The following is a 28000-nucleotide window of genomic DNA, read 5'->3' as shown; positions in this document are numbered from 1 at the left end:
GACGTACCTGCTAACCTCCTTATGTTAGTGGCTGTGATAGGTTGTGGGAAAACATGTGTAAGCATTGGGCCTGAACTCCCGTGTATCTGAGTTGAATACAGCGATTTCCAACATCCTTCTTCAATAGGAGTGGAGCTAGGTTCCAACTCCCATGTCCGAGTGGGTAGCAGACATCTGCCTCCCATGCATACACACTTCTGAGAGTTGAGCTGATAGCCTGTAACCCTGTATCCTGCCTGCCGCTACCTTTCGCTTCCAAAAGGCCTAGGCTCGCTGCTTGACGCAAGTGTTGGGAGAGGTAATTGGAATCTCCCGGCACACAAGACGAGTGCCTCCAAGCTCAATCCAGCGATTTCCTAGTAATTCCTGTTGTAGACTGGTGCTACATACTAAGTTCCATAAGTGAGTAGGTAGTTGAACGCCTTGTCCAAAAACATCTTACTTCTGAGAGTTGAGCTCACCCTCAGTCCCTCACAGTTCCACACTGCCTGCAGAGTGAGTTTCGCACGTCTTCAGCAGAGACGTTTGCCAGAGGCTTCTGAGACGCAAGTTAACAATGCAGACCTGGAGGGTATCTCCAGGTGCAGTAGAGTGGTAATCTGGGAACCTCCTGTCTCAGAATACTGCTACCTTCACCCTGCCATAAGAATGCAGCTAGTTGACAGCTGGCTTCAAGGCATGCTTCCCTGTGAGAGCTAAGGACAGGGCACAACCCTCCCGCATCCTGCTTGACTGTAGAAGGAGCTGCTAACGTCCTCATGTTAGTGGCAGGGAAAGGTTGTGAGAAAAGCATGTGGAATCGTTGTGCCTGAACACACGTGTATCTGAGATGAATACAGCGATTTCCAAAGTCCTTCTTCATCAGAGTGTAGCTAGGTTCCCACTCGCATGTCCGAGTGGGTAGCAGACATCTGCCTCCCATGCTACCTACTTCTGAGAGTTGAGCTTATGGCTTCTAACCCTACCTCCTGCCTGCAGCTACCTTTCGCTTCCATAAGGCCTAGGCTCGCTGCTTCACCGAAGTGTTGGGAGAGGTAACTGGAATCTCCCGGCACACAAGACTAGTGCCTCCAAGCTCAATCCAGCGATTTCCCAGTAATTCCTGGGGTAGACTGGTGCTACATACTAAGTTCCATATGTGAGAAGGTAGCTGAACGCCTTGTCCAAAATCATCTTACTGCTGAGAGTTGAGCTCACCCTCAGTCCCTACAGTTCCACACGGCCTGCAGAGTGAGTTTCCCACGTCTTCACCAGAGACTTTTGCCAGAGGCCTCTGAGACGCAAGTTAACAATGCGGACCTGGACGGTGTCTCCAGTTGCAGTAGAGTGGTAATCTGGGAACCTCCTTACTCAGAATACTGCTACCTTCACACTGTCATAAGAATGCAGCTAGTTGAGAGCTGGCTTCTAGGCATGCTTCCCTGTGAGAGCTGAGGACAGGGCAGAACCCTCCCGCATCCTGCCTGACTGTAGACGTACCTGCTAACCTCCTTATGTTAGTGGCTGGGATAGGTTGTTGGAAAAGCATGTGTAAGCATTGGGCCTGAACTCCCGTGTATCTGAGTTGAATACAGCGATTTCCAACATCCTTCTTCAATAGGAGTGTAGCTAGGTTCCAACTCCCATGTCCGAGTGGGTAGCAGACATCTGCCTCCCATGCATACACACTTCTGAGAGTTGAGCTTATGGCCTGTAACCCTACATCGTGCCTGCCGCTACCTTTCGCTTCCAAAAGGCCTAGGCTCGCTGCTTGACGCAAGTGTTGGGAGAGGTAACTGGAATCTCCCGGCACACAAGACGAGTGCCTCCAAGCTCAATCAAGCGATTTCCTAGTAATTCCTGGGGTAGACTGGTGCTACATACTAAGTTCCATACGTGAGTATGTAGTTGAACGCCTTGTCCAAAAACATCTTACTTCTGAGAGTTGAGCTCACCCTCAGTCCCTCACAGTTCCACACTGCCTGCAGAGTGAGTTTCGCACGTCTTCACCAGAGACGTTTGCCAGAGGCTTCTGAGATGCAAGTTAACAATGCAGAACTGGAGGTTATCTCCAGGTGCAGTAGAGTGGTAATCTGGGAACCTCCTGTCTCAGAATACTGCTACCTTCACCCTGCCATAAGAATGCAGCTAGTTGACAGCTGGCTTCAAGGCATGCTTCCCTGTGAGAGCTAGGGACAGGGCACAACCCTCCCGCATCCTGCTTGACTGTAGAAGGAGCTGCTAACGTCCTCATGTTAGTGGCAGGGAAAGGTTGTGAGAAAAGCATGTGGAATCGTTGTGCCTGAACCCACGTGTATCTGAGTTGAATACAGCGATTTCCAAAGTCCTTCTTCATCAGAGTGTAGCTAGGTTCCCACTCGCATGTCCGAGTGGGTAGCAGACATCTGCCTCCCATGCATACCCACTTCTGAGAGTTGAGCTTATGGCCTGTAACCCTACCTCCTGCCTGCAGCTACCTTTCGCTTCCAAAAGGCCTAGGCTCGCTGCTTCACCGAAGTGTTGGGAGAGGTAACTGGAATCTGCCGGCACACAAGACTAGTGCCTCCAAGCTCAATCCAGCGATTTCCCAGTAATTCCTGGGGTAGACTGGTGTACATACTAAGTTCCATATGTGAGAAGGTAGCTGAACGTCTTGTCCAAAATCATCTTACTGCTGAGAGTTGAGCTCACCCTCCGTCCCTCACAGTTCCACACTGCCTGCAGAGTGAGTTTCCAACGTCTTCACCAGAGACTTTTGCCAGAGGGCTCTGAGACGCAAGTTAACAATGCAGACCTGGAAGGTATCTCCAGGTGCAGGAGAGTGGTATTCTGGGAACCTCCTTACTCAGAATACTGCTACCTTCACACTGTCATAAGAATGCAGCTAGTTGAGAGCTAGCTTCTAGGCATGCTTCCCTGTGAGAGCTGAGGACAGGGCAGAACCCTCCCGCATCCTGCCTGACTGTAGACGTACCTGCTAACCTCCTTATGTTAGTGGCTGGGATAGTTTGTGGGAAAAGCATGTGTAAGCATTGGGCCTGAACTCCCGTGTATCTGAGTTGAATACAGCGATTTCCAACATCCTTCTTCAATAGGAGTGTAGCTAGGTTCCAACTCCCATGTCCGAGTGGGTAGCAGACATCTGCCTCCCATGCATACACACTTCTGAGAGTTGAGCTCATGGCCTGTAACCCTACATCCTGCCTGCCGCTACCCTTCGCTTCCAAAAGGCCTAGGCTCGATGCTTGACGCAAGTGTTGGGAGAGGTAACTGGAATCTCCCGGCACACGAGATGAGTGCCTCCAAGCTCAATCAAGCGATTTCCTAGTAATTCCTGGGGTAGACTGGTGCTACATACTAAGTTCCATACGTGAGTAGGGAGTTCAACGCCTTGTCCAAAAACATCTTACTTCTGAGAGTTGAGCTCACCCTCAGTCCCTCACAGTTCCACACTGCCTGCAGAGTGAGTTTCGCACGTCTTCACCAGAGACGTTTGCCAGAGGCTTCTGAGACGCAAGTTAATAATGCAGAACTGGAGGGTATCTCCAGGTGCAGTAGAGTGGTAATCTGGGAACCTCCTGTCTCAGAATACTGCTACCTTCACCCTGCCATAAGAATGCAGCTAGTTGACAGCTGGCTTCTAGGCATGCTTCCCTGTGAGAGCTGAGGACAGGGCAGAACCCTCCCGCATCCTGCCTGAGGTAGACGTACCTGCTAACCTCCTTATGTTAGTGGCTGGGATAGGTTGTGGGAAAAGCAAGTGTAAGCATTGGGCCTGAACTCCCGTGTATCTGAGTTGAATACAGCGATTTCCAACATCCTTCTTCAATAGAAGTGTAGCTAGGTTCCAACTCCCATGTCCGAGTGGGTAGCAGACATCTGCCTCCCATGCATACACACTTCTGAGAGTTGAGCTGATGGCCTGTAACCCTATATCCTGCCTGCCGCTACCTTTCGCTTCCAAAAGGCCTAGGCTCGCTGCTTGACGCAAGTGTTGGGAGAGGTAATTGGAATCTCCCGGCACACAAGACGAGTGCCTCCAAGCTCAATCCAGCGATTTCCTTGTAATTCCTGTTGTAGACTGGTGCTACATACTAAGTTCCATACGTGAGTAGGTAGTTGAACGCCTTGTCCAAAAACATCTTACTTCTGAGAGTTGAGCTCACCCTCAGTCGCTCACAGTTCCACACTGCCTACAGAGTGAGTTTCGCACGTCTTCACCAGAGACGTTTGCCAGAGGCTTCTGAGACGCAAGTTAACAATGCAGACCTGGAGGGTATCTCCAGGTGCAGTAGAGTGGTAATCTGGGAACCTCCTGTCTCAGAATACTGCTACCTTCACCCTGCCATAAGAATGCAGCTAGTTGACAGCTGGCTTCAAGGCATGCTTCCCTGTGAGAGCTAAGGACAGGGCACAACCCTCCCGCATCCTGCTTGACTGTAGAAGGAGCTGCTAACGTCCTCATGTTAGTGGCAGGGAAAGGTTGTGAGAAAAGCATGTGGAATCGTTGTGCCTGAACCCACGTGTATCTGAGTTGAATACAGCGATTTCCAAAGTCCTTCTTCATCAGAGTGTAGCTAGGTTCCCACTCGCATGTCCGAGTGGGTAGCAGACATCTGCCTCCCATGCATACCCACTTCTGAGAGTTGAGCTTATGGTCTGTAACCCTACCTCCTGCCTGCAAGCTACCTTTCGCTTCCAAAAGGCCTAGGCTCGCTGCTTCACCGAAGTGTTGGGAGAGGTAACTGGAATCTGCCGGCACACAAGACTAGTGCCTCCAAGCTCAATCCAGCGATTTCCCAGTAATTCCTGGGGTAGACTGGTGCTACATACTAAGTTCCATATGTGAGAAGGTAGCTGAACGCCTTGTCCAAAATCATCTTACTGCTGAGAGTTGAGCTCACCCTCAGTCCCTCACAGTTCCACACTGCCTGCAGAGTGAGTTTCGCACGTCTTCACCAGAGACGTTTTCCAGAGGCTTCTGAGACGCAAGTTAACAATGCAGACCTGGAGGGTATCTCCAGGTGCAGTAGAGTGGTAATCTGGGAACCTCCTGTCTCAGAATACTGCTACCTTCACCCTGCCATAAGAATGCAGCTAGTTGACAGCTGGCTTCAAGGCATGCTTCCCTGTGAGAGCTAAGGACAGGGCACAACCCTCCCGCATCCTGCTTGACTGTAGAAGGAGCTGCTAACGTCCTCATGTTAGTGGCAGGAAAGGTTCTGAGAAAAGCATGTGGAATCGTTGTGCCTGAACCCACGTGTATCTGAGTTGAATACAGCGATTTCCAAAGTCCTTCTTCATCAGAGTGTAGCTAGGTTCCCACTCGCATGTACGAGTGGGTAGCAGACATCTGCCTCCCATGCATACCCACTTCTGAGAGTTGAGCTTATGGCCTGTAACCCTACCTCCTGCCTGCAGCTACCTTTCGCTTCCAAAAGGCCTAGGCTCGCTGCTTCACCGAAGTGTTGGGAGAGGTAACTGGAATCTGCCGGCACACAAGACTAGTGCCTCCAAGCTCAATCCAGCGATTTCCCAGTAATTCCTGGGGTAGACTGGTGCTACATACTAAGTTCCATATGTGAGAAGGTAGCTGAACGCCTTGTCCAAAATCATCTTACTGCTGAGAGTTGAGCTCACCCTCAGTCCCTCACAGTTCCACACTGCCTGCAGAGTGAGTTTCCCACGTCTTCACCAGAGACTTTTGCCAGAGGCCTCTGAGACGCAAGTTAACAATGCAGACCTGGACGGTATCTCCAGGTGCAGGAGAGTGGTAATCTGGGAACCTCCTTACTCAGAATACTGCTACCTTCACACTGTCATAAGAATGCAGCTAGTTGAGAGCTGGCTTCTAGGCATGCTTCCCTGTGAGAGCTGAGGACAGGGCAGAACCCTCCCGCATCCTGCCTGACTGTAGACGTACCTGCTAACCTCCTTATGTTAGTGGCTGGGATAGGTTGTGGGAAAAGCATGTGTAAGCATTGGGCCTGAACTCCCGTGTATCTGAGTTGAATACACAAATTTCCAACATCCTTCAATAGGAGTGTAGCTAGGTTCCAACTCGCATGTCCGAGTGGGTAGCAGACATCTGCCTCCCATGCATACACACTTCTGAGAGCTGAGCTCATGGCCTGTAACCCTACATCCTACCTGCCGCTACCTTTCGCTTCCAAAAGGCCTAGGCTCGCTGCTTGACGCAAGTGTTGGGAGAGGTAACTGGAATCTCCCGGCACACAAGACTAGTGCCTCCAAGCTCAATCAAGCGATTTCCTAGTAATTCCTGGGGTAGACTGGTGCTACATACTAAGTTTCATATGTGAGAAGGTAGCTGAACGCCTTGTCCAAAATCATCTTACTGCTGAGAGTTGACCTCACCCTCAGTCCCTCACAGTTCAACACTGCCTGCAGAGTGAGTTTCCCACGTCTTCACCAGAGACTTATGCCAGAAGCCTCTGAGACGCAAGTTAACAATGCAGACCTGGAGGGTATCTCCAGGTGCAGTAGACTGGTAATCTGGGAACCTCCTGTCTCAGAATACTGCTACCTTCACCCTGCCATAAGAATGCAGCTAGTTGACAGCTGGCTTCAAGGCATGCTTCCCTGTGAGAGCTAAGGACAGGGCACAACCCTCCCGCATCCTGCTTGACTGTAGAAGGAGCTGCTAATGTCCTCATGTTAGTGGCAGGGAAAGGTTGTGAGAAAAGCATGTGGAATCGTTGTGCCTGAACCCACATGTATCTGAGTTGAATACAGCGATTTCCAAAGTCCTTCTTCATCAGAGTGTAGCTAGGTTCCCACTCGCATGTCCGAGTGGGTAGCAGACATCTGCCTCCCATGCATACCCACTTCTGAGAGTTGAGCTTATGGCCTGTAACCCTACCTCCTGCCTGCAGCTACCTTTTGCTTCCAAAAGGCCTAGGCTCGCTGCTTCACCGAAGTGTTGGGAGAGGTAACTGTAATCTGCCGGCACACAGGACTAGTGCCTCCAAGCTCAATCCAGCGATTTCCCAGTAATTCCTGGGGTAGACTGGTGCTACATACTAAGCTCCATATGTGAGAAGGTAGCTGAACGCCTTGTCCAAAATCATCTTACTGCTGAGAGTTGAGCTCACCCTCAGTCCCTCACAGTTCCACACTGCCTGCAGAGTGAGTTTCGCACGTCTTCACCAGAGACGTTTGCCAGAGGCTTCTGAGACGCAAGTTAACAATGCAGACCTGGAGGGTATCTCCAGGTGCAGTAGAGTGGTAATCTGGGAACCTCCTGTCTCAGAATACTGCTACCTTCACCCTGCCATAAGAATGCAGCTAGTTGACAGCTGGCTTCAAGGCATGCTTCCCTGTGAGAGCTAAGGACAGGGCACAACCCTCCCGCATCCTGCTTGACTGTAGAAGGAGCTGCTAACGTCCTCATGTTAGTGGCAGGAAAGGTTCTGAGAAAAGCATGTGGAATCGTTGTGCCTGAACCCACGTGTATCTGAGTTGAATACAGCGATTTCCAAAGTCCTTCTTCATCAGAGTGTAGCTAGGTTCCCACTCGCATGTCCGAGTGGGTAGCAGACATCTGCCTCCCATGCATACCCACTTCTGAGAGTTGAGCTTATGGCCTGTAACCCTACCTCCTGCCTGCAGCTACCTTTCGCTTCCAAAAGGCCTAGGCTCGCTGCTTCACCGAAGTGTTGGGAGAGGTAACTGGAATCTGCCGGCACACAAGACTAGTGCCTCCAAGCTCAATCCAGCGATTTCCCAGTAATTCCTGGGGTAGACTGGTGCTACATACTAAGTTCCATATGTGAGAAGGTAGCTGAACGCCTTGTCCAAAATCATCTTACTGCTGAGATTTGAGCTCACCCTCCATCCCTCACAGTTCCACACTGCCTGCAGAGTGAGTTTCCCACGTCTTCACCAGAGACTTTTGCCAGAGGCCTCTGAGACGAAAGTTAACAATGCAGACCTGGGCGGTATCTCCAGGTGCAGGAGAGTGGTAATCTGGGAACCTCCTTACTCAGAATACTGCTACCTTCACACTGTCATAAGAATGCAGCTAGTTGAGAGCTACCTTCTAGGCATGCTTCCCTGTGAGAGCTGAGGACAGGGCAGAACCCTCCCGCATCCTGCCTGACTGTAGACGTACCTGCTAACCTCCTTATGTTAGTGGCTGGGATAGGTTGTGGGAAAAGCATGTGTAAGCATTGGGCCTGAACTCCCGTGTATCTGAGTTGAATACAGCGATTTCCAACATCCTTCTTCAATAGGAGTGTAGCTAGGTTCCAACTCCCATGTCCGAGTGGGTAGCAGACATCTGCCTCCCATGCATACACACTTCTGAGAGTTGAGCTCATGGCCTGTAACCCTACATCCTGCCTGCCGCTACCTTTCGCTTCCAAAAGGCCTAGGCTCGCTGCTTGACGCAAGTGTTGGGAGAGGTAACTGGAATCTCCCGGCACACGAGATGAGTGCCTCCAAGCTCAATCAAGCGATTTCCTAGTAATTCCTGGGGTAGACTGGTGCTACATACTAAGTTCCATACGTGAGTAGGGAGTTCAACGCCTTGTCCAAAAACATCTTACTGCTGAGAGTTGAGCTCACCCTCAGTCCCTCACAGTTCCACACTGCCTGCAGAGTGAGTTTCGCACGTCTTCACCAGAGACGTTTGCCAGAGGCTTCTGAGACGCAAGTTAATAATGCAGAACTGGAGGGTATCTCCAGGTGCAGTAGAGTGGTAATCTGGGAACCTCCTGTCTCAGAATACTGCTACCTTCACCCTGCCATAAGAATGCAGCTAGTTGAGAGCTGGCTTCTAGGCATGCTTCCCTGTGAGAGCTGAGGACAGGGCAGAACCCTCCCGCATCCTGCCTGACTGTAGACGTACCTGCTAACCTCCTTATGTTAGTGGCTGTGATAGGTTGTGGGAAAACATGTGTAAGCATTGGGCCTGAACTCCCGTGTATCTGAGTTGAATAGAGCGATTTCCAACATCCTTCTTCAATAGGAGTGTAGCTAGGTTCCAACTCCCATGTCCGAGTGGGTAGCAGACATCTGCCTCCCATGCATACACACTTCTGAGAGTTGAGCTGATGGCCTGTAACCCTATATCCTGCCTGCCGCTACCTTTCGCTTCCAAAAGGCCTAGGCTCGCTGCTTGTCGCAAGTGTTGGGAGAGGTAATTGGAATCTCCCGGCACACAAGACGAGTGCCTCCAAGCTCAATCCAGCGATTTCCTTATAATTCCTGTTGTAGACTGGTGCTACATACTAAGTTCCATACGTGAGTAGGTAGTTGAACGCCTTGTCCAAAAACATCTTACTTCTGAGAGTTGAGCTCACCCTCAGTCCCTCACAGTTCCACACTGCCTGCAGAGTGAGTTTCCAACGTCTTCACCAGAGACGTTGGCCAGAGGCTTCTGAGACGCAAGTTAACAATGCAGACCTGGAGGGTATCTCCAGGTGCAGTAGAGTGGTAATCTGGGAACCTCCTGTCTCAGAATACTGCTACCTTCACCCTGCCATAAGAATGCAGCTAGTTGACAGCTGGCTTCAAGGCATGCTTCCCTGTGAGAGCTAGGGACAGGGCACAACCCTCCCGCATCCTGCTTGACTGTAGAAGGAGCTGCTAACGTCCTCATGTTAGTGGCAGGGAAAGGTTGTGAGAAAAGCATGTGGAATCGTTGTGCCTGAACCCACGTGTATCTGAGTTGAATACAGCGATTTCCAAAGTCCTTCTTCATCAGAGTGTAGCTAGGTTCCCACTCGCATGTACGAGTGGGTAGCAGACATCTGCCTCCCATGCATACCCACTTCTGAGAGTTGAGCTTATGGCCTGTAACCCTACCTCCTGCCTGCAGCTACCTTTTGCTTCCAAAAGGCCTAGGCTCGCTGCTTCACCGAAGTGTTGGGAGAGGTAACTGGAATCTGCCGGCACACAAATCTAGTGCCTCCAAGCTCAATCCAGCGATTTCCCAGTAATTCCTGGGGTAGACTGGTGGTACATACTAAGTTCCATATGTGAGAAGGTAGCTGAACGCCTTGTCCAAAATCATCTTACTGCTGAGAGTTGAGCTCACCCTCAGTCCCTCACAGTTCCACACTGCCTGCAGAGTGAGTTTCCCACGTCTTCACCAGAGATATTTGCCAGAGGCTTCTGAGACGCAAGTTAACAATGCAGACCTGGACGGTATCTCCAGGTGCAGGAGAGTGGTAATCTGGGAACCTCCTTACTCAGAATACTGCTACCTTCACACTGTCATAAGAATGCAGCTAGTTGAGAGCTAGCTTCTAGGCATGCTTCCCTGTGAGAGCTGAGGACAGGGCAGAACCCTCCCGCATCCTGCCTGACTGTAGACGTACCTGCTAACCTCCTTATGTTAGTGGCTGTGATAGGTTGTGGGAAAAGCATGTGTAAGCATTGGGCCTGAACTCCCGTGTATCTGAGTTGAATACAGCGATTTCCAACATCCTTCTTCAATAGGAGTGTAGCTAGGTTCCAACTCCCATGTCCGAGTGGGTAGCAGACATCTGCCTCCCATGCATACACACTTCTGAGAGTTGAGCTGATGGCCTGTAACCCTATATCCTGCCTGCCGATACCTTTCGCTTCCAAAAGGCCTAGGCTCGATGCTTGACGCAAGTGTTGGGAGAGGTAATTGGAATCTCCCGGCACACAAGACGAGTGCCTCCAAGCTCAATCAAGCGATTTCCTAGTAATTCCTGGGGTAGAGTGGTGCTACATACTAAGTTCCATACGTGAGTAGGTAGTTGAACGCATTGTCCAAAAACATATTACTTCTGAGAGTTGAGCTCACCCTCAGTCCCTCACAGTTCCACACTGCCTGCAGAGTGAGTTTCGCACGTCTTCACCAGAGACGTTTTCCAGAGGCTTCTGAGACGCAAGTTAACAATGCAGACCTGGAGGGTATCTCCAGGTGCAGTAGAGTGGTAATCTGGGAACCTCCTTACTCAGAATACTGCTACCTTCACCCTGCCATAAGAATGCAGCTAGTTGACAGCTGGCTTCAAGGCATGCTTCCCTGTGAGAGCTAAGGACAGGGCACAACCCTCCCGCATCCTGCTTGACTGTAGAAGGAGCTGCTAACGTCCTCATGTTAGTGGCAGGAAAGGTTGTGAGAAAAGCATGTGGAATCGTTGTGCCTGAACCCACGTGTATCTGAGTTGAATACAGCGATTTCCAAAGTCCTTCTTCATCAGAGTGTAGCTAGGTTCCCACTCGCATGTACGAGTGGGTAGCAGACATCTGCCTCCCATGCATACCCACTTCTGAGAGTTGAGCTTATGGCCTGTACCCCTACCTCCTGCCTGCAGCTACCTTTCGCTTCCAAAAGGCCTAGGCTCGCTGCTTCACCGAAGTGTTGGGAGAGGTAACTGGAATCTGCCGGCACACAAGACTAGTGCCTCCAAGCTCAATCCAGCGATTTCCCAGTAATTCCTGGGGTAGACTGGTGCTACATACTAAGTTCCATATGTGAGAAGGTAGCTGAACGCCTTGTCCAAAATCATCTTACTGCTGAGAGTTGAGCTCACCCTCAGTCCCTCACAGTTCCACACTGCCTGCAGAGTGAGTTTCCCAAGTCTTCACCAGAGACTTTTGCCAGAGGCCTCTGAGACGCAAGTTAACAATGCAGACCTGGACGGTATCTCCAGGTGCAGTAGAGTGGTAATCTGGGAACCTCCTGTCTCAGAATACTGCTACCTTCACCCTGCCATAAGAATGCAGCTAGTTGAGAGCTGGCTTCTAGGCATGCTTCCCTGTGAGAGCTGAGGACAGGGCAGAACCCTCCCGCATCCTGCCTGACTGTAGACGTACCTGCTAACCTCCTTATGTTAGTGGCTGGGATAGGTTGTGGGAAAAGCATGTGTAAGCATTGGGCCTGAACTCCCGTGTATCTGAGTTGAATACAGCGATTTCCAACATCCTTCTCAATAGGAGTGGAGCTAGGTTCCAACTCCCATGTCCGAGTGGGTAGCAGACATCTGCCTCCCATGCATACACACTTCTGAGAGTTGAGCTGATGGCCTGTAACCCTATATCCTGCCTGCCGCTACCTTTCGCTTCCAAAAGGCCTAGGCTCGCTGCTTGACGCAAGTGTTGGGAGAGGTAATTGGAATCTCCCGGCACACAAGACGAGTGCCTCCAAGCTCAATCCAGCGATTTCCTAGTAATTCCTGGGGTAGACTGGTGCTACATACTAAGTTCCATATGTGAGTAGGTAGTTGAACGCCTTGTCCAAAAACATCTTACTTCTGAGAGTTGAGCTCACCCTCAGTCCCTCACAGTTCCACACTGCCTGCAGAGTGAGTTTCGCACGTCTTCACCAGAGACCTTTTCCAGAGGCTTCTGAGACGCAAGTTAACAATGCAGACCTGGAGGGTATCTCCAGGTGCAGTAGAGTGGTAATCTGGGAACCTCCTGTCTCAGAATACTGCTACCTTCATCCTGCCATAAGAATGCAGCTAGTTGAGAGCTGGCTTCTAGGCATGCTTCCCGGTGAGAGCTGAGGACAGGGCAGGACCCTCCCGCATCCTGCCTGACTGTAGACGTACCTGCTAACCTCCTTATGTTAGTGGCTGTGATAGGTTGTGGGAAAAGCATGTGTAAGCATTGGGCCTGAACTCCCGTGTATGTGAGTTGAATACAGCGATTTCCAACATCCTTCTTCAATAGGAGTGTAGCTAGGTTCCAACTCCCATGTCCGAGTGGGTAGCAGACATCTGCCTCCCATGCATACACACTTCTGAGAGTTGAGCTCATGGCCTGTAACCCTATATCCTGCCTGCCGCTACCTTTCGCTTCCAAAAGGCCTAGGCTCGCTGCTTGACGCAAGTGTTGGGAGAGGTAATTGGAATCTCCCGGCACACAAGACGAGTGCCTCCAAGCTCAATCCAGCGATTTCCTAGTAATTCCTGTTGTAGACTGGTGCTACATACTAAGTTCCATACGTGAGTAGGTAGTTGAACGCCTTGTCCAAAAACATCTTACTTCTGAGAGTTGAGCTCACCCTCAGTCCCTCACAGTTCCACACTGCCTGCAGAGTGAGTTTCGCACGTATTCACCAGAGACGTTTGCCAGAGGCTTCTGAGACGCAAGTTAACAATGCAGACCTGGAGGGTATCTCCAGGTGCAGTAGAGTGGTAATCTGGGAACCTCCTGTCTCAGAATACTGCTACCTTCACCCTGCCATAAGAATGCAGCTAGTTGATAGCTGGCTTCAAGGCATGCTTCCCTGTGAGAGCTAAGGACAGGGCACAACCCTCCCGCATCCTGCTTGACTGTAGAAGGAGCTGCTAACGTCCTCATGTTAGTGGCAGGGAAAGGTTGTGAGAAAAGCATGTGGAATCGTGCCTGAACCCACGTGTATCTGAGTTGAATACAGCGATTTCCAAAGTCCTTCTTCATCAGAGTGTAGCTAGGTTCCCACTCGCATGTCCGAGTGGGTAGCAGACATCTGCCTCCCATGCTTACCCACTTCTGAGAGTTGAGCTTATGGCCTGTAACCCTACCTCCTGCCTGCAGCTACCTTTCGCTTCCAAATGGCCTAGGCTCGCTGCTTCACCGAAGTGTTGGGAGAGGTAAATGGAATCTCCCCCGCACACAAGACTAGTGCCTCCAAGCTCAATCCAGCGATTTCCCAGTAATTCCTGGGGTAGACTGGTGCTACATACTAAGTTCCATATGTGAGAAGGTAGCTGAACGCCTTGTCCAAAATCATCTTACTGCTGAGAGTAGAGCTCACCCTCAGTCCCTCACAGTTCCACACTGCCTGCAGAGTGAGTTTCCCACGTCTTCACCAGAGACGTTTGCCAGAGGCTTCTGAGAGGCAAGTTAACAATGCAGACCTGGACGGTATCTCCAGGTGCAGTAGAGTGGTAATCTGGGAACCTCCTGTCTCAGAATACTGCTACCTTCACACTGTCATAAGAATGCAGCTAGTTGAGAGCTAGCTTCTAGGCATGCTTCCTTGTGAGAGCTGAGGACAGGGCAGAACCCTCCCGCATCCTGCCTGACTGTAGACGTACCTGCTAACCTCCTTATGTTAGTGGCTGGGATAGGTTGTGGGAAAAGCATGTGTAAGCATTGGGCCTGAACTCCCGTGTATCTGAGTTGAATACAGCGATTTCCAACATCCTTCTTCAATAGGAGTGTAGCTAGGTTCCAACTCCAATGTCCGTGTGGGTAGCAGACATCTGCCTCCCATGCATACACACTTCTGAGAGTTGAGCTGATGGCCTGTAACCCTATATCCTGCCTGCCGCTACCTTTCGCTTCCAAAAGGCCTAGGCTCGCTGCTTCACCGAAGTGTTGGGAAGGTAACTGGAATCTCCCGGCACACAAGACTAGTGCCTCCAAGATCAATCCAGCGATTTCCCAGTAATTCCTGGGGTAGACTGGTGCTACATACTAAGTTCCATATGTGAGAAGGTAGCTGAACGCCTTGTCCAAAATCATCTTACTGCTGAGAGTTGAGCTGACCCTCAGTCCCTCAGAGATCCACACTGCCTGCAGAGTGAGTTTCCCACGTCTTCACCAGAGACTTTTGCCAGAGGCCTCTGAGACGCAAGTTAACAATGCAGACCTGGACGGTATCTCCAGGTGCAGTAGAGTGGTAATCTGGGAACCTCCTTACTCAGAATACTGCTACCTTCACACTGTCATAAGAATGCAGCTAGTTGAGAGCTGGCTTCTAGGCATGCTTCCCTTTGAGAGCTGAGGACAGGGCAGAACCCTCCCGCATCCTGCCTGACTGTAGACGTACCTGCTAACCTCCTTATGTTAGTGGCTGTGATAGGTTGTGGGAAAAGCATGTGTAAGCATTGGGCCTGAACTCCCGTGTATCTGAGTTGAAAACAGCGATTTCCAATATCCTTCTTCAATAGGAGTGTAGCTAGGTTCCCACTCCCATGTCCGAGTGGGTAGGAGACATCTGCCTCCCATGCATACACACTTCTGAGAGTTGAGCTTATGGCCTGTAACCCTACCTCCTGCCTGCAGCTACCTTTCGCTTCCAAAAGGCCTAGGCTCGCTGCTTCACCTAAGTGTTGGGAGAGGTAACTGGAATCTCCCGGCACACAAGACTAGTGCCTCCAAGCTCAATCCAGCGATTTCCCAGTAATTCCTGGGGTAGACTGGTGCTACATACTAAGTTCCATATGTGAGAAGGTAGCTGAACGCCCTGTTCAAAATCATCTTTCTGCTGAGAGGTGAGCTCACCCTCAGTCCCTCACAGTTCCACACTGCCTGCAGAGTGAGTTTCGCACGTCTTCACCAGAGACGTTTGCCAGAGGCTTCTGAGACGCAAGTTAACAATGCAGACCTGGAAGGTATCTCTAGGTGCAGTAGAGTGGTAATCTGGAAACCTCCTGTCTCAGAATACTGCTACATTCACCCTGCCATAAGAATGCAGCTAGTTGACAGCTGGCTTCAAGGCATGCTTCCCTGTGAGATCTAAGGACAGGGCACAACCCTCCCGCATCCTGCTTGACTGTAGAAGGAGCTGCTAACGTCCTCATGTTAGTGGCAGGGAAAGGTTGTGAGAAAAGCATGTGGAATCGTTGTGCCTGACCCCACGTGTATCTGAGATGAATACAGCGATTTCCAAAGTCCTTCTTCATCAGAGTGTAGCTAGGTTCCCACTCGCATGTCCGAGTGGGTAGCAGACATCTGCCTCCCATGCTACCCACTTCTGAGAGTTGAGCTTATGGCCTGTAACCCTACCTCCTGCCTGCAGCTACCTTTCGCTTCCAAAAGGCCTAGGCTCGCTGCTTCCCCGAAGTGTTGGGAGAGGTAACTGGAATCTCCCGGCACACAAGACTAGTGCCTCCAAGCTCAATCCTGCGATTTCCCAGTAATTCCTGGGGTAGACTGGTGCTACATACTAAGTTCCATATGTGAGAAGGTAGCTGAACGCCTTGTCCAAAATCATCTTACTGCTGAGAGTTGAGCTCACCCTCAGTCCCTACAGTTCCACACGGCCTGCAGAGTGAGATTCCACGTCTTCACCAGAGACTTTTGCCGGAGGCCTCTGAGACGCAAGTTAACAATGCGGACCTGGACGGTGTCTCCAGGTGCAGTAGAGTGGTAATCTGGGAACCTCCTTACTCAGAATACTGCTACCTTCACACTGTCATAAGAATGCAGCTAGTTGAGGGCTGGCCTCTAGGCATGCTTCCTTGTGAGAGCTGACGACAGGGCAGAACCCTCCCGCATCCTGCCTGACTGTCGACGTACCTGCTAACCTCCTTATGTTAGTGGCTGTGATAGGTTGTGGGAAAAGCATGTGTAAGCATTGGGCCTGAACTCCCGTGTATCTGAGTTGAATACAGCGATTTCCAACATCCTTCTTCAATAGGAGTGTAGCTAGGTTCCAACTCCCATGTCCGAGTGGGTAGTAGACATCTGCCTCCCATGCATACACACTTCTGAGAGTTGAGCTTATGGCCGGTAACCCTACATCCTGCCTGCCGCTACCTTTGGCTTCCAAAAGGCCTAGGCTCGCTGCTTGTCGCAAGTGTTGGGAGAGGTAATTGGAATCTCCCGGCACACGAGACGAGGGCCTCCCAGCTCAATCAAGCGATTTCCTAGTAATTCCTGGGGTAGACTGGTGCTACATACTAAGTTCCATAAGTGAGTAGGTAGTTGAACGCCTTGTCCAAAAACATCTTACTTCTGAGAGTTGAGCTCACCCTCAGCCCCTCACAGTTCCACACTCCCTGCAGAGTGAGTTTCGCACGTCTTCACCAGAGACGTTTGCCAGAGGCTTCTGAGATGCAAGTTAACAATGCAGAACTGGAGGGTATCTCCAGGTGCAGTAGAGTGGTAATCTGGGAACCTCCTGTCTCAGAATACTGCTACCTTCACCCTGCCATAAGAATGCAGCTAGTTGACAGGTGGCTTCAAGGCAGGCTTCCCTGTGAGAGCTAAGGACAGGGCACAACCCTCCCACATCCTGCTTGACTGTAGAAGGAGTTGCTAACGTCCTCATGTTAGTGGCAGGGAAAGGTTGTGAGAAAAGCATGTGGAATCGTTGTGCCTGAACCCACGTGTATCTGAGTTGAATACAGCGATTTCCAAAGTCCTTCTTCATCAGAGTGTAGCTAGGTTCCCACTCGCATGTCCGAGTTGGTAGCAGACATCTGCCTCCCATGCATACCCACTTCTGAGACTTGAGCTTATGGCCTGTAACCCTACCTCCTGCCTGCAGCTAACTTTCGCTTCCAAAAGGCCTAGGCTCGCTGCTTGACGCAAGTGTTGGGAGAGTTAACTGGAATCTCCCGGCACACGAGATGAGTGCCTCCAAGCTCAATCAAGCGATTTCCTAGTAATTCCTGGGGTAGACTGGTGCTACATACTAAGTTCCATACGTGAGTAGGTAGTTGAACGCCTGGTCCAAAAACATCTTACTTCTGAGAGTTGAGCTCACCCTCAGTCCCTCACAGTTCCACACTGCCTGCAGAGTGAGTTTTGCACGTCTTCACCAGAGACGTTTGCCAGAGGCTATGAGACGCAAGTTAATAATGCAGAACTGGAGGGTATCTCCAGGTGCAGTAGAGTGGTAATCTGGGAACCTCCTGTCTCAGAATACTGCTACCTTCACACTGTCATAAGAATGCAGCTAGTTGAGAGCTGGCTTCTAGGCATGCTTCCCTTTGAGAGCTGAGGACAGGGCAGAACCCTCCCGCATCCTGCCTGACTGTAGACGTACCTGCTAACCTCCTTATGTTAGTGGCTGTGATAGGTTGTGGGAAAAGCATGTGTAAGCATTGGGCCTGAACTCCCGTGTATCTGAGTTGAAAACAGCGATTTCCAACATCCTTCTTCAATAGGAGTGTAGCTAGGTTCCCACTCCCATGTCCGAGTGGGTAGGAGACATCTGCCTCCCATGCATACACACTTCTGAGAGTTGAGCTTATGGCCTGTAACCCTACCTCCTGCCTGCAGCTACCTTTCGCTTCCAAAAGGCCTAGGCTCGCTGCTTCACCTAAGTGTTGGGAGAGGTAACTGGAATCTCCCGGCACACAAGACTAGTGCCTCCAAGCTCAATCCAGCGATTTCCCAGTAATTCCTGGGGTAGACTGGTGCTACATACTAAGTTCCATATGTGAGAAGGTAGCTGAACGCCCTGTTCAAAATCATCTTTCTGCTGAGAGGTGAGCTCACCCTCAGTCCCTCACAGTTCCACACTGCCTGCAGAGTGAGTTTCGCACGTCTTCACCAGAGACGTTTGCCAGAGGCTTCTGAGACGCAAGTTAACAATGCAGACCTGGAGGGTATCTCTAGGTGCAGTAGAGTGGTAATCTGGAAACCTCCTGTCTCAGAATACTGCTACATTCACCCTGCCATAAGAATGCAGCTAGTTGACAGCTGGCTTCAAGGCATGCTTCCCTGTGAGATCTAAGGACAGGGCACAACCCTCCCGCATCCTGCTTGACTGTAGAAGGAGCTGCTAACGTCCTCATGTTAGTGGCAGGGAAAGGTTGTGAGAAAAGCATGTGGAATCGTTGTGCCTGACCCCACGTGTATCTGAGATGAATACAGCGATTTCCAAAGTCCTTCTTCATCAGAGTGTAGCTAGGTTCCCACTCGCATGTCCGAGTGGGTAGCAGACATCTGCCTCCCATGCTACCCACTTCTGAGAGTTGAGCTTATGGCCTGTAACCCTACCTCCTGCCTGCAGCTACCTTTCGCTTCCAAAAGGCCTAGGCTCGCTGCTTCACCGAAGTGTTGGGAGAGGTAACTGGAATCTCCCGGCACACAAGACTAGTGCCTCCAAGCTCAATCCTGCGATTTCCCAGTAATTCCTGGGGTAGACTGGTGCTACATACTAAGTTCCATATGTGAGAAGGTAGCTGAACGCCTTGTCCAAAATCATCTTACTGCTGAGAGTTGAGCTCACCCTCCGTCCCTCACAGTTCCACACTGCCTGCAGAGTGAGTTTCCCACGTCTTCACCAGAGACTTTTGCCAGAGGCCTCTGAGACGCAAGTTAACAATGCAGACCTGGACGGTATCTCCAGGTGCAGGAGAGTGGTAATCTGGGAACCTCCTTACTCAGAATACTGCTACCTTCACACTGTCATAAGAATGCAGCTAGTTGAGAGCTAGCTTCTAGGCATGCTTCCCTGTGAGAGCTGAGGACAGGGCAGAACCCTCCCGCATCCTGCCTGACTGTAGACGTACCTGCTAACCTCCTTATGTTAGTGGCTGGGATAGGTTGTGGGAAAAGCATGTGTAAGCATTGGGCCTGAACTCCCGTGTATCTGAGTTGAATACAGCGATTTCCAACATCCTTCTTCAATAGGAGTGTAGCTAGGTTCCAACTCCCATGTCCGAGTGGGTAGCAGACATCTGCCTCCCATGCATACACACTTCTGAGAGTTGAGCTCATGGCCTGTAACCCTACATCCTGCCTGCCGCTATCTTTCGCTTCCAAAAGGCCTAGGCTCGCTGCTTGACGCAAGTGTTGGGAGAGTTAACTGGAATCTCCCGGCACACGAGATGAGTGCCTCCAAGCTCAATCAAGCGATTTCCTAGTAATTCCTGGGGTAGACTGGTGCTACATACTAAGTTCCATACGTGAGTAGGTAGTTGAACGCCTGGTCCAAAAACATCTTACTTCTGAGAGGTGAGCTCACCCTCAGTCCCTCACAGTTCCACACTGCCTGCAGAGTGAGTTTTGCACGTCTTCACCAGAGACGTTTGCCAGAGGCTATGAGACGCAAGTTAATAATGCAGAACTGGAGGGTATCTCCAGGTGCAGTAGAGTGGTAATCTGGGAACCTCCTTTCTCAGAATACTGCTACCTTCACCCTGCCATAAGAATGCAGCTAGTTGACAGCTGGCTTCAAGGCATGCTTCCCTGTGAGAGCTAAGGACAGGTCACAACCCTCCCGCATCCTGCTTGACTGTAGAAGGAGCTGCTAACGTCCTCATGTTAGTGGCAGGGAAAGGTTGTGAGAAAAGCATGTGGAATCGTTGTGCCTGAACCCACGTGTATCTGAGTTGAATACAGCGATTTCCAAAGTCCTTCTTCATCAGAGTGTAGCTAGGTTCCCACTCGCATGTCCGAGTGGGTAGCAGACATCTGCCTCCCATGCATACCCACTTCTGAGAGTGGAGCTTATGGCCTGTAACCCTACCTCCTGCCTGCAGCTACCTTTCGCTTCCAAAAGGCCTAGGCTCGCTGCTTCACCGAAGTGTTGGGAGAGGTAACTGGAATCTGCCGGCACACAAGACTAGTGCCTCCAAGCTCAATCCAGCGATTTCCCAGTAATTCCTGGGGTAGACTGGTGCTACATACTAAGTTCCATAGGTGAGAAGGTAGCTGAACGCCTTGTCCAAAATCATCTTACTGCTGAGAGTTGTGCTCACCCTCAGTCCCTCACAGTTCCACACTGCCTGCAGAGTGAGTTTCGCACGTCTTCACCAGAGACGTTTGCCAGAGGCTTCTGAGACGCAAGTTAACAATGAAGACCTGGAGGGTATCTCCAGGTGCAGTAGAGTGGTAATCTGGGAACCTCCTGTCTCAGAATACTGCTACCTTCACCCTGCCATAAGAATGCAGCTAGTTGACAGCTGGCTTCAAGGCATGCTTCCCTGTGAGAGCTAAGGACAGGGCACAACCCTCCCGCATCCTGCTTGACTGTAGAAGGAGCTGCTAACGTCCTCATGTTAGTGGCAGGAAAGGTTCTGAGAAAAGCATGTGGAATCGTTGTGCCTGAACCCACGTGTATCTGAGTTGAATACAGCGATTTCCAAAGTCCTTCTTCATCAGAGTGTAGCTAGGTTCCCACTCGCATGTCCGAGTGGGTAGCAGACATCTGCCTCCCATGCTACCCACTTCTGAGAGTTGAGCTTATGGCCTGTAACCCTACCTCCTGCCTGCAGCTACCTTTCGCTTCCAAAAGGCCTAGGCTCGCTGCTTCACCGAAGTGTTGGGAGAGGTAACTGGAAACTCCCGGCACACAAGACGAGTGCCACCAAGCTCAATCCAGCGATTTCCCAGTAATTCCTGGGGTAGACTGGTGCTACATACTAAGTTCCATATGTGAGAAGGTAGCTGAATGCCTTGTCCAAAATCATCTTACTGCTGAGAGTTGAACTCACCCTCAGTCCCTCACAGTTCCACACTGCCTGCAGAGTGAGTTTCCCACGTCTTCACAAGAGACTTTTGCCAGAGGCTTCTGAGACGCAATTTAACAATGCAGACCTGGACGGTATCTCCAGGTGCAGTAGAGTGGTAATCTGGGACTCTCCTGTCTCAGAATACTGCTACCTTCACACTGTCAAAAGAATGCAGCTAGTTGAGAGCTGGCTTCAAGGCATGCTTCCCTGTGAGAGCTGAGGACAGGGCAGAACCCTCCCGCATCCTGCCTGACTGTAGACGTACCTGCTAACCTCCTTATGTTAGTGGCTGTGATAGGTTGTGGGAAAAGCATGTGTAAGCATTGGGCCTGAACTCCCGTGTATCTGAGTTGAATACAGCGATTTCCAACATCCTTCTTCAATAGGAGTGTAGCTAGGTTCCAACTCCCATGTCCGAGTGGGTAGCAGACATCTGCCTCCAATGCATACACACTTCTGAGAGTTGAGCTGATGGCCTGTAACCCTATATCCTGCCTGCAGCTACATTTCGCTTCCAAAAGGCCTAGGCTCGCTGCTTGACGCAAGTTTTGGGAGAGGTAATTGGAATCACCCGGCACACAAGACGAGTGCCTCCAAGCTCAATCAAGCGATTTCCTAGTAATTCCTGGGGTAGACTGGTGCTACATACTAAGTTCCATACGTGAGTAGGTAGTTGAACGCCTTGTCCAAAAACATCTTACTTCTGAGAGTTGAGCTGACCCTCAGTCCCTCACAGTTCCACACTGCCTGCAGAGTGAGTTTCGCACGTCTTCACCAGAGACGTTTGCCAGAGGCTTCTGAGACGCAAGTTAACAATGCAGACCTGGAGGGCATCTCCAGGTGCAGTAGAGTGGTAATCTGGGAACCTCCTGTCTCAGAATACTGCTACCTTCACCCTGCCATAAGAATGCAGCTAGTTGACAGCTGGCTTCAAGGCATGCTTCCCTGTGAGAGCTAAGGACAGGGCACAAACCCTCCCGCATCCTGCTTGACTGTAGAAGGAGCTGCTAACGTCCTCATGTTAGTGGCAGGGAAAGGTTGTGAGAAAAGCATGTGGAATCGTTGTGCCTGAACCCACGTGTATCTGAGTTGAATACAGCGATTTCCAAAGTCCTTCTTCATCAGAGTGTAGCTAGGTTCCCACTCGCATGTCCGAGTGGGTACCAGACATCTGCCTCCCATGCATACACACTTCTGAGAGTTGAGCTGATGGCCTGTAACCCTATATCCTGCCTGCTGCTACCTTTCGCTTCCAAAAGGCCTAGGCTCGCTGCTTGACGCAAGTTTTGGGAGAGGTAATTGGAATCACCCGGCACACAAGACGAGTGCCTCCAAGCTCAATCAAGCGATTTCCTAGTAATTCCTGGGGTAGACTGGTGCTACATACTAAGTTCCATACGTGAGTAGGTAGTTGAACGCCTTGTCCAAAAACATCTTACTTCTGAGAGTTGAGCTGACCCTCAGTCCCTCACAGTTCCACACTGCCTGCAGAGTGAGTTTCGCACGTCTTCACCAGAGACGTTTGCCAGAGGCTTCTGAGACGCAAGTTAACAATGCAGACCTGGAGGGCATCTCCAGGTGCAGTAGAGTGGTAATCTGGGAACCTCCTGTCTCAGAATACTGCTACCTTCACCCTGCCATAAGAATGCAGCTAGTTGACAGCTGGCTTCAAGGCATGCTTCCCTGTGAGAGCTAAGGACAGGGTACAAACCCTCCCGCATCCTGCTTGACTGTAGAAGGAGCTGCTAACGTCCTCATGTTAGTGGCAGGGAAAGGTTGTGAGAAAAGCATGTGGAATCGTTTTGCCTGAACCCACGTGCATCTGAGATGAATACAGCGATTTCCAAAGACCTTCTTCATCAGAGTGTAGCTAGGTTCCCACTCCCATGTCCGAGTGGGTAGCAGACATCTGCCTCCCATGCTACCCACTTCTGAGAGTTGAGCTTATGGCCTGTAACCCTACCTCCTGCCTGCAGCTACCTTTCGCTTCCAAAAGGCCTAGGCTCGCTGCTTCACCGAAGTGTTGGGAGAGGTAACTGGAATCTCCCGGCACACAAGACTAGGGCCTCCAAGCTCAATCCAGCGATTTCCCAGTAATTCCTGGGGTAGACTGGTGCTACATACTAAGTTCCATATGTGAGAAGGTAGCTGAACGCCTTGTCCAAAATCATCTTACTGCTGAGAGTTGAGCTCACCCTCAGTCCCTCACAGTTCCACACTGCCTGCAGAGTGAGTTTCCCACGTCTTCACCAGAGACTTTTGCCAGAGCCTTCTGAGACGCAAGTTAACAATGCAGACCTGGACGGTATCTCCAGGTGCAGTAGAGTGGTAATCTGGGAACCTCCTTACTCAGAATACTGTTACCTTCACACTGTCATAAGAATGCAGCTAGTTGAGAGCTGGCTTCTAGGCATGCTTCCCTGTGAGAGCTGAGGACAGGGCAGAACCCTCCTGCATCCTGCCTGACTGTAGACGTACCTGCTAACCTCCTTATGTTAGTGTCTGTGATAGGTTGTGGGAAAAGCATGTGTAAGCATTGGGCCTGAACTCCCGTGTATCTGAGTAGAATACAGCGATTTCCAACATCCTTTTTCAATAGGATTGTAGCTAGGTTCCAACTCCCATGTCCGAGTGGGTAGCAGACATCTGCCTCCCATGCATACACACTTCTGAGTGTTGAGCTTATGGCCTGTAACCGTACATCTGCCTGCCGCTACCATTGGCTTCCAAAAGGCCTAGGCTCGCTGCTTGACGCAAGTGTTGGGAGAGGTATTTGGAATCTCCCGGCACACAAGACGAGTGCCTCCAAACTCAATCCGGCGATTTCCTACTAATTCCTGGGGTAGACTGGTGCTACATACTAAGTTCCATACGTGAGTAGGTAGTTGAACGCCTTGTCCAAAATCATCTTACTGCTGAAAGTTGAGCTGACCCTCAGTCCCTCACAGTTCCACACTGCCTGCAGAGTGAGTTTCCCACGTCTTCACCAGAGACGTTTGCCAGAGGCTTCTGAGACGCAAGTTAACAATGCAGACCTGGAGGGTATCTCCAGGTGCAGTAGAGTGGTAATCTGGGAACCTCCTTACTCAGAATAGTGCTACCTTCACACTGTCATAAGAATGCATCTAGTTGAGAGCTGGCTTCTAGGCATGCTTCCCTGTGAGAGCTGAGGACAGGGCAGAACCCTCCCGCATCCTGCCTGACTGTAGACGTACCTGCTAACCTCCTTATGTTAGTGGCTGTGATAGGTTGTGGGAAAAGCATGTGTAAGCATTGGGCCTGAACTCCCGTGTATCTGAGTTGAATACAGCGATTTCCAACATCCTTCTTCAATAGGAGTGTAGCTAGGTTCCAACTCCCATGTCCGAGTGGGTAGCAGACATCTGCCTCCCATGCATACACACTTCTGAGAGTTGAGCTTATGGCCTGTAACCCTACCTCCTGCCTGCAGCTACCTTTCGCTTCCAAAAGGCCTAGGCTCGCTGCTTGACGCAAGTGTTGGGAGAGGTAATTGGAATCTCCCGGCACACGAGACGAGGGCCTCCAAGCTCAATCAAGCGATTTCCTAGTAATTCCTGGGGTAGACTGGTGCTACATACTAAGTTCCATACCTGAGTAGGTAGTTGAACGCCTTGTCCAAAAACATCTTACTTCTGAGAGTTGTGCTGACCCTCAGACCCACACAGTTCCGCACTGCCTGCAGAGTGAGTTTCGCACGTCTTCACCAGAGACGTTTGCCAGAGGCTTCTGAGATGCAAGTTATCAATGCAGACCTGGAGGGTATCTCCAGGTGCAGTAGAGTGGTAATCTGGGAACCACCTGTCTCAGAATACTGCTACCTTCACCCTGCCATAAGAATGCAGCTAGTTGACAGCTGGCTTCAAGGCATGCTTCCCTGTGAGAGCTAAGGACAGGGCACAACCCTCCCGCATCCTGCTTGACTGTAGAAGGAGCTGCTAACGTCCTCATGTTAGTGGCAGGGAAAGGTTGTGAGAAAAGCATGTGGAATCGTTGTGCCTGAACCCACGTGTATCTGAGTTGAATACAGCGATTTCCAAAGTCCTTCTTCATCAGAGTGTAGCTAGGTTCCCACTCGCATGTCCGAGTGGGTACCAGACATCTGCCTCCCATGCATACACACTTCTGAGAGTTGAGCTGATGGCCTGTAACCCTATATCCTGCCTGCTGCTACCTTTCGCTTCCAAAAGGCCTAGGCTCGCTGCTTGACGCAAGTTTTGGGAGAGGTAATTGGAATCACCCGGCACACAAGACGAGTGCCTCCAAGCTCAATCAAGCGATTTCCTAGTAATTCCTGGGGTAGACTGGTGCTACATACTAAGTTCCATACGTGAGTAGGTAGTTGAACGCCTTGTCCAAAAACATCTTACTTCTGAGAGTTGAGCTGACCCTCAGTCCCTCACAGTTCCACACTGCCTGCAGAGTGAGTTTCGCACGTCTTCACCAGAGACGTTTGCCAGAGGCTTCTGAGACGCAAGTTAACAATGCAGACCTGGAGGGCATCTCCAGGTGCAGTAGAGTGGTAATCTGGGAACCTCCTGTCTCAGAATACTGCTACCTTCACCCTGCCATAAGAATGCAGCTAGTTGACAGCTGGCTTCAAGGCATGCTTCACTGTGAGAGCTAAGGACAGGGCACAACCCTCCCGCATCCTGCTTGACTGTAGAAGGAGCTGCTAACGTCCTCATGGTTGTGGCAGGGAAAGGTTGTGAGAAAAGCATGTGGAATCGTTTTGCCTGAACCCACGTGTATCTGAGATGAATACAGCGATTTCCAAAGACCTTCTTCATCAGAGTGTAGCTAGGTTCCCACTCCCATGTCCGAGTGGGTAGCAGACATCTGCCTCCCATGCTACCCACTTCTGAGAGTTGAGCTTATGGCCTGTAACCCTACCCTCTGCATGCAGCTACCTTTCGCTTCCAAAAGGCCTAGGTTCGCTGCTTCACCGAAGTGTTGGGAGAGGTAACTGGAATCTCCCGGCACACAAGACTAGGGCCTCCAAGCTCAATCCAGCGATTTCCCAGTAATTCCTGGGGTAGACTGGTGCTACATACTAAGTTCCATATGTGAGAAGGTAGCTGAACGCCTTGTCCAAAATCATCTTACTGCTGAGAGTTGAGCTCACCCTCAGTCCCTCACAGTTCCACACTGCCTGCAGAGTGAGTTTCCCACGTCTTCACCAGAGACTTTTGCCAGAGCCTTCTGAGACGCAAGTTAACAATGCAGACCTGGACGGTATCTCCAGGTGCAGTAGAGTGGTAATCTGGGAACCTCCTTACTCAGAATACTGCTACCTTCACACTGTCATAAGAATGCAGCTAGTTGAGAGCTGGCTTCTAGGCATGCTTCCCTGTGAGAGCTGAGGACAGGGCAGAACCCTCCCGCATCCTGCCTGACTGTAGACGTACCTGCTAACCTCCTTATGTTAGTGTCTGTGATAGGTTGTGGGAAAAGCATGTGTAAGCATTGGGCCTGAACTCCCGTGTATCTGAGTAGAATACAGCGATTTCCAACATCCTTTTTCAATAGGATTGTAGCTAGGTTCCAACTCCCATGTCCGAGTGGGTAGCAGACATCTGCCTCCCATGCATACACACTTCTGAGAGTTGAGCTTATGGCCTGTAACCCTACATCTGCCTGCCGCTACCTTTGGCTTCCAAAAGGCCTAGGCTCGCTGCTTGACGCAAGTGTTGGGAGAGGTAATTGGAATCTCCCGGCACACGAGACGAGGGCCTCCAAGCTCAATCAAGCGATTTCCTAGTAATTCCTGGGGTAGACTGGTGCTACATACTAAGTTCCATACGTGAGTAGGTAGTTGAACGCCTTGTCCAAAAACATCTTACTTCTGAGAGTTGTGCTGACCCTCAGTCCCTCACAGTTCCGCACTGCCTGCAGAGTGAGTTTCGCACGTCTTCACCAGAGACGTTTGCCAGAGGCTTCTGAGATGCAAGTTAACAATGCAGACCTGGAGGGTATCTCCAGGTGCAGTAGAGTGGTAATCTGGGAACCACCTGTCTCAGAATACTGCTACCTTCACCCTGCCATAAGAATGCAGCTAGTTGACAGCTGGCTTCAAGGCATGCTTCCCTGTGAGAGCTAAGGACAGGGCACAACCCTCCCGCATCCTGCTTGACTGTAGAAGGAGCTGCTAACGTCGTCATGTTTGTGGCAGGGAAAGGTTGTGAGAAAAGCATGTGGAATCGTTTTGCCTGAACCCACGTGTATCTGAGTTGAATACAGCGATTTCCAAAGTCCTTCTTCATCAGAGTGTAGCTAGGTTCCCACTCGCATGTCCGAGTGGGTAGTAGACATCTGCCTCCCATGCATACCCACTTCTGAGAGTTGAGCTTATGGCCTGTAACCCTACCTCCTGCCTGCAGCTACCTTTCGCTTCCAAAAGGCCTAGGCTCGCTGCTTCACCGAAGTGTTGGGAGAGGTAACTGGAATCTCCCGGCACACAAGACTAGTGCCTCCAAGCTCAATCCAGCGATTTCCCAGTAATTCCTGGGGTAGACTGGTGCTACATACTAAGTTCCATATGTGAGAAGGTAGCTGAACGCCTTGTCCAAAATCATCTTACTGCTGAGAGTTGAGCTCACCCTCAGTCCCTCACAGTTCCACACTGCCTGCAGAGTGAGTTTCCCACGTCTTCACCAGAGACTTTTGCCAGAGGCTTCTGAGACGCAAGTTAACAATGCAGACCTGGACGGTATCTCCAGGTGCAGGAGAGTGGTAATCTGGGAACCTCCTTACTCAGAATACTGCTACCTTCACACTGTCATAAGAATGCAGCTAGTTGAGAGCTGGCTTCTAGGCATGCTTCCCTGTGAGAGCTGAGGACAGGGCAGAACCCTCCCGCATCCTGCCTGACTGTA

This window comes from Canis lupus, chromosome 8, assembly GCF_048164855.1.
Source record: "Canis lupus baileyi chromosome 8, mCanLup2.hap1, whole genome shotgun sequence".
In the NCBI taxonomy this organism is placed as follows: domain Eukaryota; kingdom Metazoa; phylum Chordata; class Mammalia; order Carnivora; family Canidae; genus Canis; species Canis lupus.
The sequence above is the reverse complement of the archived record's forward strand: the minus strand, read 5'-3'. Positions refer to the sequence as shown.